The 15,776-nt window shown below is 47.6% G+C and overlaps 1 protein-coding gene across 1 annotated transcript in view; it reads left to right on the top strand.

Moving 5' to 3' along the window:
• The window catches only part of LOC139248263 (zinc finger protein 551-like), a 359,795-nt gene that overhangs the window by 20,297 nt on the left and 323,722 nt on the right, over positions 1-15,776 (top strand). The window lies entirely within an intron of this gene.

The raw sequence follows: 15,776 nt of genomic DNA on the forward strand, positions 1-15,776 counted from the left end.
CGTGGTCGGCACCGTCATGGACACACCTCGGCTGTCTTGGGGCAAGGTGCTTGGGCACGCTCCCTCCACGGTGGAGGAGGGCATGGCCGCAGAAGCACTCGATGTAATCGGTGTCGAATGCATTATGGAGCTTGGCAATGCACGCTCCTCGAAGTCCGCACTGTCATCCGTGGAGAAGGCACCCTGCAGCTCCACGGGTGATAATTGGTGCTCCTCAGCATCAAATGGACAATCGTCTGGCAACTCCAGCCCCGGACCCCCAGCTCCTGGGCTCAGTGGTGTTGTATGGGGCCGAGCTGCTGGCTGAGCTACAAAATGTAAATGAGGTTATTAGAGGAGAAGGGGGTGCTAGGGTCACAAGGTGATTCCGACACTACACCCAGCATGTGCACGACAAGCACCACCGCTATCAAAATCATCACAGCCATCACATTTCATGACCATGACCAAATTCTGCATTGCAATGATTCTCATGAGGCCATCATTATTCATGTAACACTTTTATCAATCATCTATCATATATTATTGGTCGGACATGAGTGGGTGTGGCATCTATTGACTTTACATCACGCAATGAGGCATCACATCAGGTTCTGCTGCTGCTTGTGTGGCTGACCCAGGGTGGCTCCCCACTAGTGCCAGCACCCACTCCTCGATGTCGGTGAGCTCGATGATGACTGGTGGTCCCCCACCCGTGCGTCGCTGCTCGGCCCTATTCTTCGAAAGCTTCTTCTGTAAAAGGTAACACCAGCACGATATGGCATGAGATCATTGCATGAGATCATTGCTAGGTACTGTCACAGAGACTGATACAACACATAACCGATGGATTTAATCATGAATATTACAAAAATGATCATTATTTACCTAACGACGTACACTGTCATGCAGGATTTGAATAAAACATTCTCGGTATAAGTGCAAGATATCACATCTGATTTTAATCACTCATTACACTTACAATTCAAATATAAGTAAATGTAAATAAATGTAATACTCTGGCAGATCCGACAAGGTCAGTCCAGTGCTTGCGGCATTGGTTATCCTTACGCATCTCGTTCGTCGCCGACATGGGGCTATGGGCTATGTCGGCCCATATCTTCTGGTAGACTTTTGGAGTGGGCTTCCCATGCACACCCTGGGTCAATTGACCCCAGCATAACTCCACCTCCCGCAGGAGGTAGGCATTTGCCTCGTCGGAGAATCTCCAAACTCGTTTTCCTCCTCCCAATATCTCCCACCTCACTGCTTTCACCAGCGTCCTCAGTCTTCACAGCGTGCTGTGTCACCTCCTCCATCCCTTCCATTTTAACTCTATTTTTTTCCCCCAAAAGCTCCGTGGGTACGTTATTTGAGCTCACAAGTCTTTTTGCTGCTGGTAAATCTCCCTCCTACCTCCCACAACAGCCAAACAACCACACAGCACACCCACACACAGTTTCAGTTCCTCTCCGCTCTCTCTTCTCTGCGCATGTATTGATGACCCCTGAACTCCTGAAATGCGGGAAATTACCATTGTCAGGTCAGTTACGCATGATCCCAAATTGAGCACGCTGTTAGAGCCGCTACATGTGCTCCTACGCAAAGGTCGCAAATGGGTCTGGGGGGGACAGCCAGGAAAGGGCTTTTGATAACAAACTGCGTGCTCTATGCTCCAACAATCTGTTAATGCTAATATGACCCATGTAAGAAACTTGTTTTAACGTGCGCTGCATCGTCCTATGGGGTCGGGTGTGTGTGGCAGCATGTTAATGCCAAGGGTCAGTTACAGCTGGTAGCTTATGCCTCCAGAAGTCTGTCCAAGGCAGAAAGGGGCTACGGGTTGGTAGAAAAGGAAGCGCTTGCATGTGTATATGCAGTAAAAAATATGCACCAGTACCTGTTTGGCAGGAAATTTGAGCTGGAGACAGATCACAAACCCCTTACGTCCCTTTTGGCTGACAACAAGGCTATAAATGCAAATGCGTCGGCCTGCATACAGAGGTGGGCACTCATGTTAGCCTCCTATGACTATACAATTCGGCACAGACCGGGCACTGAAAACTGCGCCAATGCACTCAGCAGGCTCCCACTAGCCACCACTGAGGGGGCAACTGAGCATGATGCTGAGATGGTCATGGCTGTTGAAGCTTTCGAAAGCGAAAGCTCACCTGTGACAGCCCGTCAGATTAAAGTCTGGATAAATGAAGACCTGTTACTGTCTTTAGTTAAGAAATGTGTCCTGAATGGGGACTGGGCAGCCACGTACGGGGCATGCCCTGAGGAGTTTAAACCGTTTCATAGGCGCAAGGATGAACTCTCGATTCAGGCCAATTGCCTACTGTGGGGAAACCGAGTAGATATGCCCCAGAAAGGCAGAGAGGTGTTTATCAGAGAACTTCACAATGAGCATCTGGGCATTGTCATGATGAAGGCAATTGCCAGGTCACACGTTTGGTGGCCAGGGATAGATGCAGACCTGGAACTTTGTGTTCGCAGGTGCAACACGTGTGCCCAGCTGGGCAATGCGCCCAGGGAAGTCCCCCTTAGCCCCTGGTCCGCCAAACCATGGTCACGCATCCATGTGGACTACGCAGGTCCCTTCATGAGAAAAATGTTTTTGGTTGTAGTAGACGCCTACTCCAAATGGATCGAGTGTGAGATTCTCAATTCAAGCACATCCTCTGCCACGGTAGAAAGTCTATGGGCAATGTTCGCCGCCCATGGTCTACCGGACGTCTTGGTCAGCGACAATGGCCCATGCTTTACAAGCATTGAGTTCCAGGATTTCATGGCAGGAAATGGTATCAACCATGTCAGAACGGCACTGTACAAGCCAGCCTCAAACAGCCAGGCGGAACGAGCAGTGCAGATAATCAAACAGGGGATGCTCAGAATCCAAGGGGGTTCCCTACAAAGCCGCTTATCACGCCTCCTGTTGGCCAATAGATCCTGACCACACTCGTTCAAAGGGGTTCCACCCGCAGAGCTACTAATGAAAAGGACGCTCAAAACCAGATTATCCCTCATACACCCCACCATCAAAGAAATTGTTGAGAGCAGGCGCCGGTCATAATGTGACTACCATGACAGGAATGCGAGGGTCCTCAACTATGCTGCAGGGCCCAAATAGCTCACAGGCACTGTGATTGCCAAAGAGGGGAATAGGATTCTGGTAGTTAAACTTACCAATGAACAAATCAGCCACAAACACGTGGATCAAACAAAAAGGAGGTTCAGCAACCTCATAGAAGAAGCAGAGGAAGAACACGATGTAGAATTCACTCCACCACAGGTGACCGAACACCGGAAGCAAGTGGAGGAGAGCCAAGTCACTGTGGGCAGTCCGGACAGGCCTGAGGCACTGCAAACAGCAGACACTCAGGCCAGCGCCCAACAACTGGAGCCTCAACTCAGGCGCTCTACAAGGGAGCATAAACCACCAGAGAGACTTAACCTGTGATCCCAATAAGACTTTTGGGGGGGGAGGTGATGTCATGTATTCAACTGTCATTGTAATTCATGTATAAACTGACCTAAGTTGTACACCGTGAGAACACTGACCACTAGGTGGTGAACTTGTGGGAGACACTCCTAACCTGGACTTTCAGGTATAAAAGGGAAAGCTCCACCCACCTTCGTCACTTCAGTGCTGGAATAAAGGTTACTGGTCACAGAGTGATCTTCTCTCAATTATGGGCCTCGTGTGCATTTGTACTGTATAGTAAGGACATATCAGAAACCTCCTGCTGATTACCACCTACCTCTCTCCGTCAGCTGATGAATAAGTACTCCTCCATGTTGAACACCACTTGGAAGAAGCAGTGAGTAGCAAGGGCACAGAATGTACTCTGGGTGGGGGACTTCAATGTCCATCATCAAGAGTGGCACCACTACTGACCGAGCCCTGAAGGACACAGCTGTCAGACTGGGCCTGCAGCAGGTAGTGAGAGAACCAACATGTGGGAAACACCTACTTGACCTCATCCTCACCAATCTACCTGTCATAGATGCATCTGGCCATCACAGCATTGGTAGTAGCGACCAACACACAGTCACTGTGGAGATGAAGTTCCGTCTTCACACGGAGGACACCATTCATTGTGTTGTGTGGCACTACCACTGTGCTAAATGGGATAGATTCAGAACTGATCTAGCAGCTCAAAATTGGGCAGCCATCAGCCATCAGCCATCAGCAGCAGCAGAATTGTATTCCATCACAACCTGTAACCTCATGGCCCAGCGTATCCCTCACTCTACCATTACTACCAAGCCTGGGAACCAACCCTGGTTCAATAAAGAACGTAGAAGATCAAGTCAGGAGCAGCACCAGGCATACCTGAAAATGAGGTGCCAACCTGGGGAAGCTGCAACACAGGACTACATGCATGCTAAACAGCGGAAACAGCATGCTATAGACAATGCTGCGGTGAGAGTGACTGCCCTCAAAATCAAGGCAGCGTTTGACCAAGTGTGGCATGAAGGAGCCCTAGTAAAACTGAAGTCAATGGGAATCAGGGGGAAAACTCTGCACTGGCAGGAGTCATACCTAGCACAAAGGAAGATGGTTGTGATGGTTGGAGGTCAATCATCACAGCCCCAGGACATCGCTGCAGGAGTTCCTCAGAGCAGTGTCCTAGGCCCAACCATGTTCAGTTGCTTCATCAATGACCTTCCTTCCATCATAAGTGGAGATGTTCGCTGATGACTGCACAGTGTTCAGTTCCATTTGTAACTTCTCAGATAATGGAGCAGTCCATGCCCACATACAACAAGGCCTGGACAACATTCAGGCTTGGACTGATAAGTAGCAAGTAACATTCGCGCCACACAAGTGCCAGGCAATGACAATCTCCAACAAGCGAGAGTCTACCCACCACCCCTTAACATTCAATGGTATTACCATCACCAAATCCCCCACCGTAAACATCCTGGGGGTCACCATTGACCAGAAACTTAACTGGACCAGACACATAAATACTGTGGCAACAAGAGCAGGTCAGAGGCTGGGTATTCTGCGGCGAGTGTCTCACCTCCTGACTTCCCAAAGCCATTCCATGATCTACAAGGCACAAGTCAGGAGTGTGATGGAATACTCTCCACTTGCCTGGATGAGTGCCGCTCTAACACTCAAGAAACTCAACACCATCCAGGACAAAGCAGCTCGCTTGATTGGCCCCCCATCCACCACCTTAAACATCCACTCCCTCCACTATCGCCCCCCTCCCAAGTTATAAAATTCCCCAGACCCCCTGTAACACAACACAAGTATTCAGTGGCTGTAAAACGTTTTGGGATTTCCTTAAGCCACAGAAGCAGCAATAAAAAACGCAATTCTTTCCATTTCAAATCACATTTATTTTGAAATAAATAGTGATTTGACGATTAAGTGCAGTAATAGTATTACCTGGATTTCCCTCTCTAACTGCACTCGGAACAGGTGAACGGCCTCTCCTCGGTGTGACTGCGTGGATGAATTTCCAGCTCAGACGGGTAATAGAATCCCTTCCCACAGTCCCCACATTCCCACGGTTTCTCCATGGTGTGGGTGTCCTTGTGTCTCTCCAGGTTGGATGATCAGTTGAAGCCTCGTCCACACACAGAACACGTGTGTGGTTTCTCCCCGCTGTGAATGCTGCGATGTTGTGTCAGGCTGTGTAACTGATTAAAGCGCTTTCCACAGGCAGTGCACTGGAACACTTTCACATGCTTTTCCAGTCACACTGATGATTGGAATCTTTTCTCACAGACAGAACAGACAAACATTTCTTTGGAAGACTTAAGATATTCAGGTTCTAATGAATCAAGTGATTCTGTCAGATCTTGACGTGATGTTTGGTTTGAGTTTCCCATCTGCAAATCCTCACCTAATATCCTGTAAAAGGAGTTTAGAAAACTTATCACGAAGTACAGGATAGGAATTGAGAACAGACAATTCTAGTTTCTATGGAACATTCTTTCTTCTCTTGTTGTCCCAAACATGTGGTCCAATCAAACTAAAAGAAGCCAAAATAAGCAACAACTTCCCAACAAATGCAAAGAGAACCTTCCCAACTAAACCAGAAAGTTGTTTCCAGTGTCCATTCTGCAGCCTGAGGTGCCAACGATCACAGAAGGTATCTAGTGTCCCGGTGGATACCGCATGCTCTCCAATCTTCCCTCTTTTGTTATTGGTGCGAGGTACCTTTCGGAGGCTGTGCGGCCCATTCCGTTCCGCGCAGGCGCAATAGCTTCCGTTAAAGAAGCTGGTCCCGATCTACGCAAGATCGGCAGAGAGCTGCGCAGTCACATGGCCGGCAGAGAGCTGCGCAGTCACATGGCCGGCAGAGAGCTGCGCAGTCACATGGCCGGCAGGGTGCTGCGCAGTCACATGACCACACAGCTTATAGCAAATGTTGATGCTCCCTCTCCAGAGCCATCTGGGCACAGATTAGATTGCAAAACAACTTATAATAATATCGTGTCTTTAAGATAGTAAAATGTCCCAAGGCGCATCACAGGAGCGTTATCACACAAAATCTGATATTTGGGCCAATGACCAAAAAGTTTACCAATGAGGGAAGGCGATTTTGGGAGGGAATTCCAGAGCTTAGGGTCTCGGCAGCTGAAGACACAGCCGCTAATGATGAAGGATTAAAATGTGTGATACTTAAGAGGCCAGAGAGGGGCAAGGCCAAGGAGGGATTTGAAAACCAGGATGAGAATTTTAAAATTGAGACATTGCTTAACCGGGAGCCAATGTAGGTCAGTGAGCACAGGGGTGATGGGTGAGCGGGACTTGGTGCGAGTTAGGATACAGCCATTTGGATGAGCTTAAGTTTATGGTGAGTGGAAGATGTGAGGCTGGCCAGGAGTGCATTGGAATAGACAAGTCTCGAAGCAACAAAGACATGGATGAGGGCTTCAGCAGCAAATGAGCTGAGGCGGGGGAGGAGTGGGCGATGTTACGGAGGTGGAAATAGATGGTTTTAATGATGGTTCTTGTATATGGTCAGAAGCTCATCGTGGAATCACATATCATGCCTTGGTTGCAATCAGTCTGGTTCAGCCTCAGGTAGTTTCCAGGGAGAGGGATGATTCGGTGGCTAGGAACAGAATTTGTGGCGGGGACCAAAGACAATGGCTTTGGTCTTCCCAATATTCAGTTGGAGAAAATGTCTGCTCAACCAGTACTGGAAGTCAGATAAAGATTCTGACAATTTAGAGACTGTGGACGGGTGGAGAGAGGTGGTGGTGAGGCAGAGCCGAGTGTTGTGAGCGTACATGTGTTTTCAGATGTCGCCGAGGGGCAGCATATAGATGAGAAATGGATAGATCCTTGGGAAACACCAGAGCTAACAATGCGGGAGAGGGAAGAGAAGCCATTGCAGGAGATTCTCTGGCAACAATTAGATAAGAATGGAACTAGGCGAGTGCAGTCCCACCCAGCTGGACGACAGGGGAGAGGTGTTGGAGGAAGATGGTTTGATCAACCGTGTCTGTTTCGGTACTGTGGCAGGGGTGGAAAGCTGATAGAGGGAGTCAAACATGGGCAGGGATTTGGGAGGCGACAACACGTTTGGAAAGGAAAGGTATCACATTCATATCTTCACCAAAAGACTCAGACCAAGGGATGAAATAAGGAGTACACTATAAAAATGTTCAGGTTGCTCACTGTCCTTCTGGATCTGTATCCAGGGAGAACTGATGCATTTCTCGTAACTTGGGGTTAAATGTTCTCATCGAGGTGATGGATGTCAGTGCAGGGGAATGGGTAATTCTGAGCATCTAGTGCCTGACTGAAGCACTCTCCAGTCAGGTACAGCACGGGTTAGATACAGAGTAAAGCACCCTCTACACTGTCCTATCAAACACTCCCAGGGCAGGTACAGCACGGGGTTAGATACAGAGTAAACCTCCCTCTACACTGTCCCCATCAAACACTCCCAGGGCAGGTGCAGCACAGGTTAGATACAGAGTAAATCTCGCTCTACACGGCCCCATCATACACTCCTGGGGTAGGTACAGCACGGGGTTAGATCCAGAGTAAAGCTCCCTCTACACTGTCCCATCAAACACTCCCAGGGCAGGTACAGAATGGGTTAGATGCAGAGTAAAGCTCCCTCTACACTGCCCTATCAAACACTCCCGGGGCAGGTACAGCACTGATTAGATACAGAGTAAAGCTCCCTCTACACTGTCCCATCAAACACTCCCAGGGCAGGTACAGCACGGGTTAGATACAACAACTTGTATTTATATAGCGTCTTTAAAGTAGTAAAAGTTACCAAGGCGTTTCACAGGAGTGTTATAAGACAAAAAAATTGACACTGTCACATAAGGAGAAATTAGAGCAGTGCGCAAAAGCTTGGTCAAAGAAGTAGGTTTTAAGGAGCATCTTATATGAGGAAAAAAGGTAGAGAGGCAGAGAGGTTTAGGGAGGCAATTCCAGAGCATAGGGCCGAGACAACAGAAGGCACGGCCAGCCAATGAATTGAAATGGAGTCAGTGGCTGTGGAACGGACTTTGTGGCAGGGATTGGAAACAATGGCTTTGGTCGTCCCAATAGTTAATTGGAGAAAATTTCTGCTCATCCAGAACTGGATGTCGGACAAGCAGTCTGACAAATTAGAGACCGTGGAGGGGTCGAGAGAAGTGGTGCTGAGGTAGAGCTGGATGTCAGCGGCGAACATGTGGAAATTGACTCCGTGTTTTCGGATTATGTCGCCAAGGGGCAACATGTAGATGAGAAATAGGAGGGGGCCAAGGATAGATTCTTGGGGACACCAGATGTAATGATGTGGGAGTGGGAAGAGAAGCCATTGCAGGAGATTTGCTGGCTACGATTAGATGGATAAGAATGGAACCAGACGACTACAGTCCCACCCAGCTGGACAATGGTGGAGAGGCGTTGGTGTAGGATTCGGTGGCCATCTGTGTCAAAGGCTGCAGACAAGTCAAGAAGGACGAGGAGGAATAGTTTGCCTTTGTCAGTGTCACAAGGGATGTCATTCGTGACTTTGATGAGAGCCGTTTCGGTATTATGGCAAGGGCAGAAACCTGATCGGAGAGATTCAAACAAGGAGTTGCTGGAAAGATGGGTACAGATTTGGGAGGAGACAATACGTTCAAGGACTTGAGAGGAAAGGGAGGTTGGAGATGGTTGCAAGCACAGTGGGGTCGAGTTGTATTTTTGCGTATAGGGGTGATGACGGCAGATTTGAGGGAGAAGGGGACAGTACCTGAGGAGAAGTCAGCTAACAGGGGAGCCAGAAAAGGAAGTTGGGTGGTCAGCAGTTTAGTGGGAATAGGGTCAAGGGAGCAGGAAGTGGGTCTCATGGACAAGGTGAGCACGGAGAGGTCATGAGATGAGAGTGGGGAGAAACTGGAGAAAGATGCGAGTTCAGGGCTAGGGCAGGGGGGAGCCTCAGAGGAAGTTTGGCCCGTGGGCTAGGGGAAGGAAGGGAAGAGACAGAGTCGGCTGAACAGATGGTCTCAATATTTGAGACAAACAAGTCCATGAACTCCTCTTATTTGTTGTCGGAGGTGAGGGTGGAGGAGACAGAGGAGAGGGATTTAAGAAAATTATTAGCAGTGGAGAATAGAAGTTGGGGTTTATCTTTGCATTCCAGAATGATTCTGGTATAGTGTACAATTTTGGCAGAGGAGAGCAGGACCTGATAATGCTTTATGGGGTCCAGCAAGATCTGGCAGTGAATGGCTAAACCAGATTTGCCCCATATCCGTTCAAGTCTGTGTCCCTTGGACTTGAGGGAGCAAAGATGTGGGCTGTACCAGGGGAAAGGTCAATATGAGAGAGAGTAAGTGTTTTACTAGAGACTAGGGCATCAAAGGTGGTGGTGAGGGTGTGGTTGAGCAGATCGGTGGCTGCAGAAATGTCAAGGGGAATGAAGGCCAAAGGTTGGACAGTTGGGACTTCATAAGTGCAGTTGTAAGAAAGTTGGGACAGAGATTTTTTCCAGAGGCGGACAGAGATGGAAGTAGGGTTGCAGGGGAGGGAGGGGGATGTGGGTGGAGAGCAATGAGGAAGTGGTCAGAGGTGGCCTTATCTGCAACTGACACGGTAGGAGTAGTAAGGCCACGAGAGATGGCAAGGTCAAGGGGATGGCCGTGAATATGGGTTGGGGAGTTTACATGGAGGGAGAGATTAAGGGAGGATAGGAGGCTAGTGAAGTCAGGAGAGAGAGTATGATGAATTGAGATGGAGGTTGAAATCACCGAGGATGAGAAATCATTCGGGCAGAGGTTGAGGGAGAAAAGCAGTGACGGTATCTCGATAATAAATTTCTAACGGTACTTGGGTGGGCGAAGAGAACGAGAATTTTAAATCAGATTTGAGAGGGGTGGAATAAGGTGAAATGCTCAAAGGAGGAGAAAGTGCCGGTGAAGTAGGGGGACAGACCAAGGTGTGATTTGGTGATGGGAGCCACACCCCACCACAGCGGTCTGAGCAGGACAAGTGGTGGAAGGTATAGCCGGGCGTGGAGGCTACATTTAAGGTGAAATCACCTTTCAACCAAGTCTCCGTCAGGGCCATGTCGATGCATCCACGGTGAGGTCAGAGATGGTGTGAACAGACATTCTGGAGGGAGATGCGGAGAGGGTCGGTGATGGTTGCCCCACTGCCAGCATCTACTGGGTCAGTGCTGGGTGAGGGAAAGAGGTGAATTGGACGGGAAGCAGATTAGCAAGATTAGCCCTCAGTGGGCCCGCTGGGCGGGAAGGTCGTTGAGAGAGTAGGATGGGACAGTCGGGGTTGCTGCTTGTAAGGAGGCAGCGACGAGTGCCACGATGGGCCCTCCGTAGGATGCCAAGAGAGGCACAGAGGGATGCTGTAGGCTTGTCTAAGAGGGAGTCAATCCTGGGACAGCGGCAGGAGAGTAGGAAGGTCGAACAGTAATGAAGGATGGGTAGGGATTTTGGAGGGCAGAGTATCAGAGAGGAGATATGGAAGGAGGTATGGCCACAGGAGAGAGCAGTCAGGCAGGGATAGAAAGAAAAGGAAAAGGGGAGAGAAAGTGGAAACGTATTGAATGGCTCGGGTCGGGAGCGGCAGCTGAAGTGCAGACGTGAATGACCGGGGAAAAGCTCAGGTTACATCGGCCTGGTTAAATGTAATCATTAATGGGATACATATTTCCTGGTAGCAGGGAATAGGTTGGAAACAATAGTAGGGAGAGCAGGGTCAGAGTCAGAGGTCCCATGGAGGGACAAAGCCGGTGTAAGCAGGATGGGACTGGCACAGAGCATCGACAGACCGCTGTCCATATTCAGAGACAGGTGTAGCAGGCAAGTGAAGTCCAGAAACTATGTGAAGGGCAGAGAGTTCGAGGATGGAGGTTGTTGCCGTAGGAATGAGAGTCGGTGGCGGTGCAGAAAGATGATGGCGAAATAGCCGCAAGTTGCAGGTCATCGTAGATCAAAGCGACGGAGAAAATGTAAAACTACAAGCCAGCGACCAGCAAAGCTGGAAACCGGTAAAACAAGTCATCGGACAGGAAGTGAAGCAGCAGCTGTTAGCTATAGGCCAACATCGCTGAAAAACCAGTCGAACCACTTCAGCAGACACACGGCCGCAGTTTAAATTAAAACTCCTCCTGTCTGATATAAACCCACCTCACAGTCACTGACACCAATCTCCTCCTGTCTGATATAAACCCACCCCACAGTCACTGACACCAATTTCCTCCTGTCTGATATAAACCCACCTCACAGTCACTGACACCCATCTCCTCCTGTCTGATATAAACCAATCCCTCAGGCCCAGAATGATTAAACTCAGCCTGTGATTTGTACCAACAGTGATAGACAGGGCTTTACACTAAATAAGGGGGCGGGGCGGGAAGAAAAGAAAAGGAAGCAATGCAGGAAAGTGATTGTGGTAAGGATAGAGACACAGCAGGTAAAGCTTACACTGTAATCTACTGCAGTCCAGTGCAGAAACATAGTGGTGTGATCCTGTGTAGTTCAAAACACAAACATAGTCTAGACGTTCAGAGATGACCAGGAGATCAGAAACCGATCTGAGAAATGAATTCGGCAGCTGAAGACACTGAAGCGACTGAATAACAGACACAGCCGCTGAGTCAGAGTGTGGTCAGTAGAGCAGCGGAGTCCTGTTGGCGAGGAATCCAGGTGATGGAATCAAGTTTCAGCAGAGTTCCGGCAGGTGAACGTGCTCAGTGAGAATAAAGACATGGCTAAGATCTGCATAACTAACCTGACCAGCCACCATGACCTCCGGGTGGTTTCTCCCTGGTCAGGAAGGTATATGCTTACATTTTTGTAAACAGGAGGTGGGTGGGATGGCTTGACCCATCCACCTCCACGGAGGTGTGTGGGGGACCTGACCCATCCACCTCCATGGCACGAACCTGGTATTGCAGTACTTCCAGGAACGGTGCAGTGGCTCTAGGCCTTTTGGCTAAGAGCATTGGCGCAGAGTGATCCTTGACTGGTGCAGGGTGACCTCTGGCGTTTGTGACTTGACAAAGAATTGGAAACGATTGGCTACGAATTTATAAAAAAAAAAAATAAAGACACGCTGGGTTGGGGGGTAGGTAGCTGACTCAGCACGGCAGCTTTAAACCTGTAGTTTGGGCTGAAATACCTTCACCATCAGAGCAGGGTATCAAGCAATGGGAGGAAGGAGATTGGGGGAAGAAATGACCAAGGATACAGTTGTTGAGAAGAGCACCTCAGTAAGCAGCAGTCAGCCCAGGAGACATCTTGAATCGAATATAAACCCACCCCACAGTCACTGACACCAATCTCCTCCTGTCTGATATCAACCCACCCCACAGTCACTGACACCCATCTCCTCCTGTCTGATATAAACCCACCCCACAGTCACTGACACCCATCTCCTCCTGTCTGATATAAACCAATCCCTCAGGCCCAGAATGATTAAACTCAGCCTGTGATTTGTACCAACGGTGATAGACAGGGCTTTACACTAAATAAGGGGGGGGGGGGGGCGGGAAAGAAAAGAAAAGGAAGCAATGCAGGAAAGTGATTGTGGTAAGGATAACCAGATTATGTCAGGAAGGGACAGAGCATACAAACGAAAGAGTGTACTAACAAATAGGTTCCAGGTAAGGAAAAATAGCAATATGACAAACAGGACTATAGAACAAAATGTTAAGATGTCTAATAATGTTAAAAAGACATTTAAGAGCATTGTATCTGAATGCACGAAGCATCTGTAATAAGGTAGACGAATTAACAGCGCAAATAGATGTAAACGGATACGATATAGTTGCAATTACAGAGACATGGTTGCAGGGTGACCAGGGTTGGGAACTGAATATCCAAGGATATTCGATATTTCGGAAGGACAGGCAAAAAGGAAGAGGGGGTGGTGTGGTGTTGTTAGTAAAGGATGATATCAGAGCAATAGTGAGAAAGGATATTGGCTCAGAAAATCAAGATGAAGAATCAGTCTGGGGGAGCTAAGGAGCACCAAGGGGCAAAAAACATTGGTGGGAGTTGTTTATAGGCCTCCAAACAGTAGTGGTAGTGTTGTGGATGGCATCAAACAGGAAATTAGAGCTGCATGTAGCAAGGGTACTGTATTATTCGTAGGTGACTTTAACCTACATATAGACTGGCCAAAGCAAATAAGTACTAATACTGTGGCAGATGAATTCCTGGACTGTGTACTAGATGGTTTTTTTAGACCAGTATGTTGAGGAGCCTACTAGGGAACAGGCTATCCTAGATTGGGTATTGTGTAATGAGAAGGGTTAATTAACAGTCTTGTTGTGCGGGATCCTTTGGGGAAAAGTGACCATAACATGATTGAATTCTTTATTAAGATGGACAGTGAAGTAGTCCAATCCGAAACTAGGATCCTAAATCTAAACAAAGAAAATTACGAAGGTATGAGGAATGAATTAGTTATGGTAGATTAGGAGGATTCATTAAAAGGCATGACAGTGGATAGGCAATGGCTAATATTTAAGGAACGAATGCATGAATTGCAACAGTTATACATTCCTTTCTGGCGTAAAAACACAAAAGGAAAAGTGGACCAACCATGGCTATCAAAAGGAATTAAGGATAGTATTAGATCCAAAGAGGAGTTATACAAAGTTGCCAGAAAAATTAGCAAGCCTGAGGATTGGGAGCAGTTTAGAATTCAGCAAAAAAGGACCAGGAGATTGATTAAGAAGGGAAAAATAGAATATCTGAGTAAACTTGCAAGGAACATAAAAAACGACTGCAAACGTTTCTACAAGTACGTAAAAAGAAAAAGATTAGTGAAGATAAATGTAGGTCCTTTACAGACAGAAACGGGAGAATTTGTAATGGGGAATAAGGAAATGGCAGAACAATTAAATATATACTTCGGTTCCGTCTTCACAGAAGAGGACACAAATAACATCCCAGAAATGCTAGGTAACCAAGGGTCTTGTGAGCAAGAGGAATTAAAGGAAATGATTATTATTAAGAAAATAGTGCTGGAGAAATTAATGGGACTGAAGGCAGCTAAATCCCCAGGGCCTGATGATCTGCATCCCACAGTACTAAAAGAGGTAGCCATGGAAATAGTAGATGCATTGGTTGTCATCTTCCAAAATTCTATAGATTATGGAACAGTTCCTGCAAATTGGAGGGTGGCAAATGTAACCCCACTATTTAAAAAAGGGAGAGAGTAAACGGGGAACTACAGACATCAGTAGTAAGGAAAATGCTAGAGTCTATTATAAAGGATGTGATAACGGCACACTTAGATAATATCAAAGGAATTAAACAAAGTCAACATGGATTTATGAAAGGAAAATCATGTTTGACAAACCTACTGGAGTTTTTTGAGGATGTAACTGATAGAATAGATAAGGGAGAACCAGTGGATGTAGTGTATTTGGATTTTCAGAAGGCTTTTAATAAAGTTCCACATAAGAGGTTAGTGTGCAAAATTAAAGCACATAGGATTGGGTGTAATGCATTGGCATGGATTGAACATTTGGTTAACTGACAGGAAACAGAGAGTAGGAATAAACGAGTCTTTTTCGGGGTGGCGGGCAGTGACTAGTGGGGTACCACAGGAATCAGTGCTTGGGCCCCAATCTAAATATATAAATGATTTAGATGAGGGAACCAAATGTAATATTTTCAAGTTTGCTGACGACACAAAACTAGGTGGGATTGTGAGTTGTGAGGAGGATGCAAGGCGATTTAGATAGATTGAGTGAGTGTGCAAACACATGGCAGATGCAGTATAATGTGGATAAATGTGAAGTTATCCACTTTGGTAGGAAAAACATAAAGACAAAGTATTATTTAAATGGTGATGGCTTGGGAAGTGTCGATGTAGAGGGACCTGGGTGTCCTTGTGCACCAGTCATTGAAAGCAAACATGCAGGTGCAGCAAGCAGTTAGGAAGGCAAATGGTATGTTGGCCTTCATTGCAAGACGATTTGAATAAAGGAGCAAGGATACAGGGCCTTGGTGAGACCGCACCTGGAGTATTGTGTGCAGTTTTGGTCTCCTTATCTAAGAAAGGATATACTTGCCAAAGAGGGAGTGCAGCGAAGGTACACCAGACTGATTCCTGGGATGGCAGGAGTGTCGTATGAGGAGAGATTGGGTCGACTAGACCTGTGTTCACATGAGAGGGGATCTCACTGAAATGTTTAAGATTCTGACTGGGTTGAATAGACTGGATGCGGGGAGGATGTTTGCCCTGGCTGGGAAATCTAGAACAAGGAGTCACAGTCTCAGGATACGGGGTAGGAAATTTAGGACCGAGATGAGGAGAAACTTTTTCACTCAGAGGGTGGTGAACCTGTGGA

Source organism: Pristiophorus japonicus, unplaced genomic scaffold (genome assembly GCF_044704955.1).
Source record: "Pristiophorus japonicus isolate sPriJap1 unplaced genomic scaffold, sPriJap1.hap1 HAP1_SCAFFOLD_29, whole genome shotgun sequence".
NCBI classification, from domain to species: Eukaryota; Metazoa; Chordata; class Chondrichthyes; family Pristiophoridae; genus Pristiophorus; species Pristiophorus japonicus.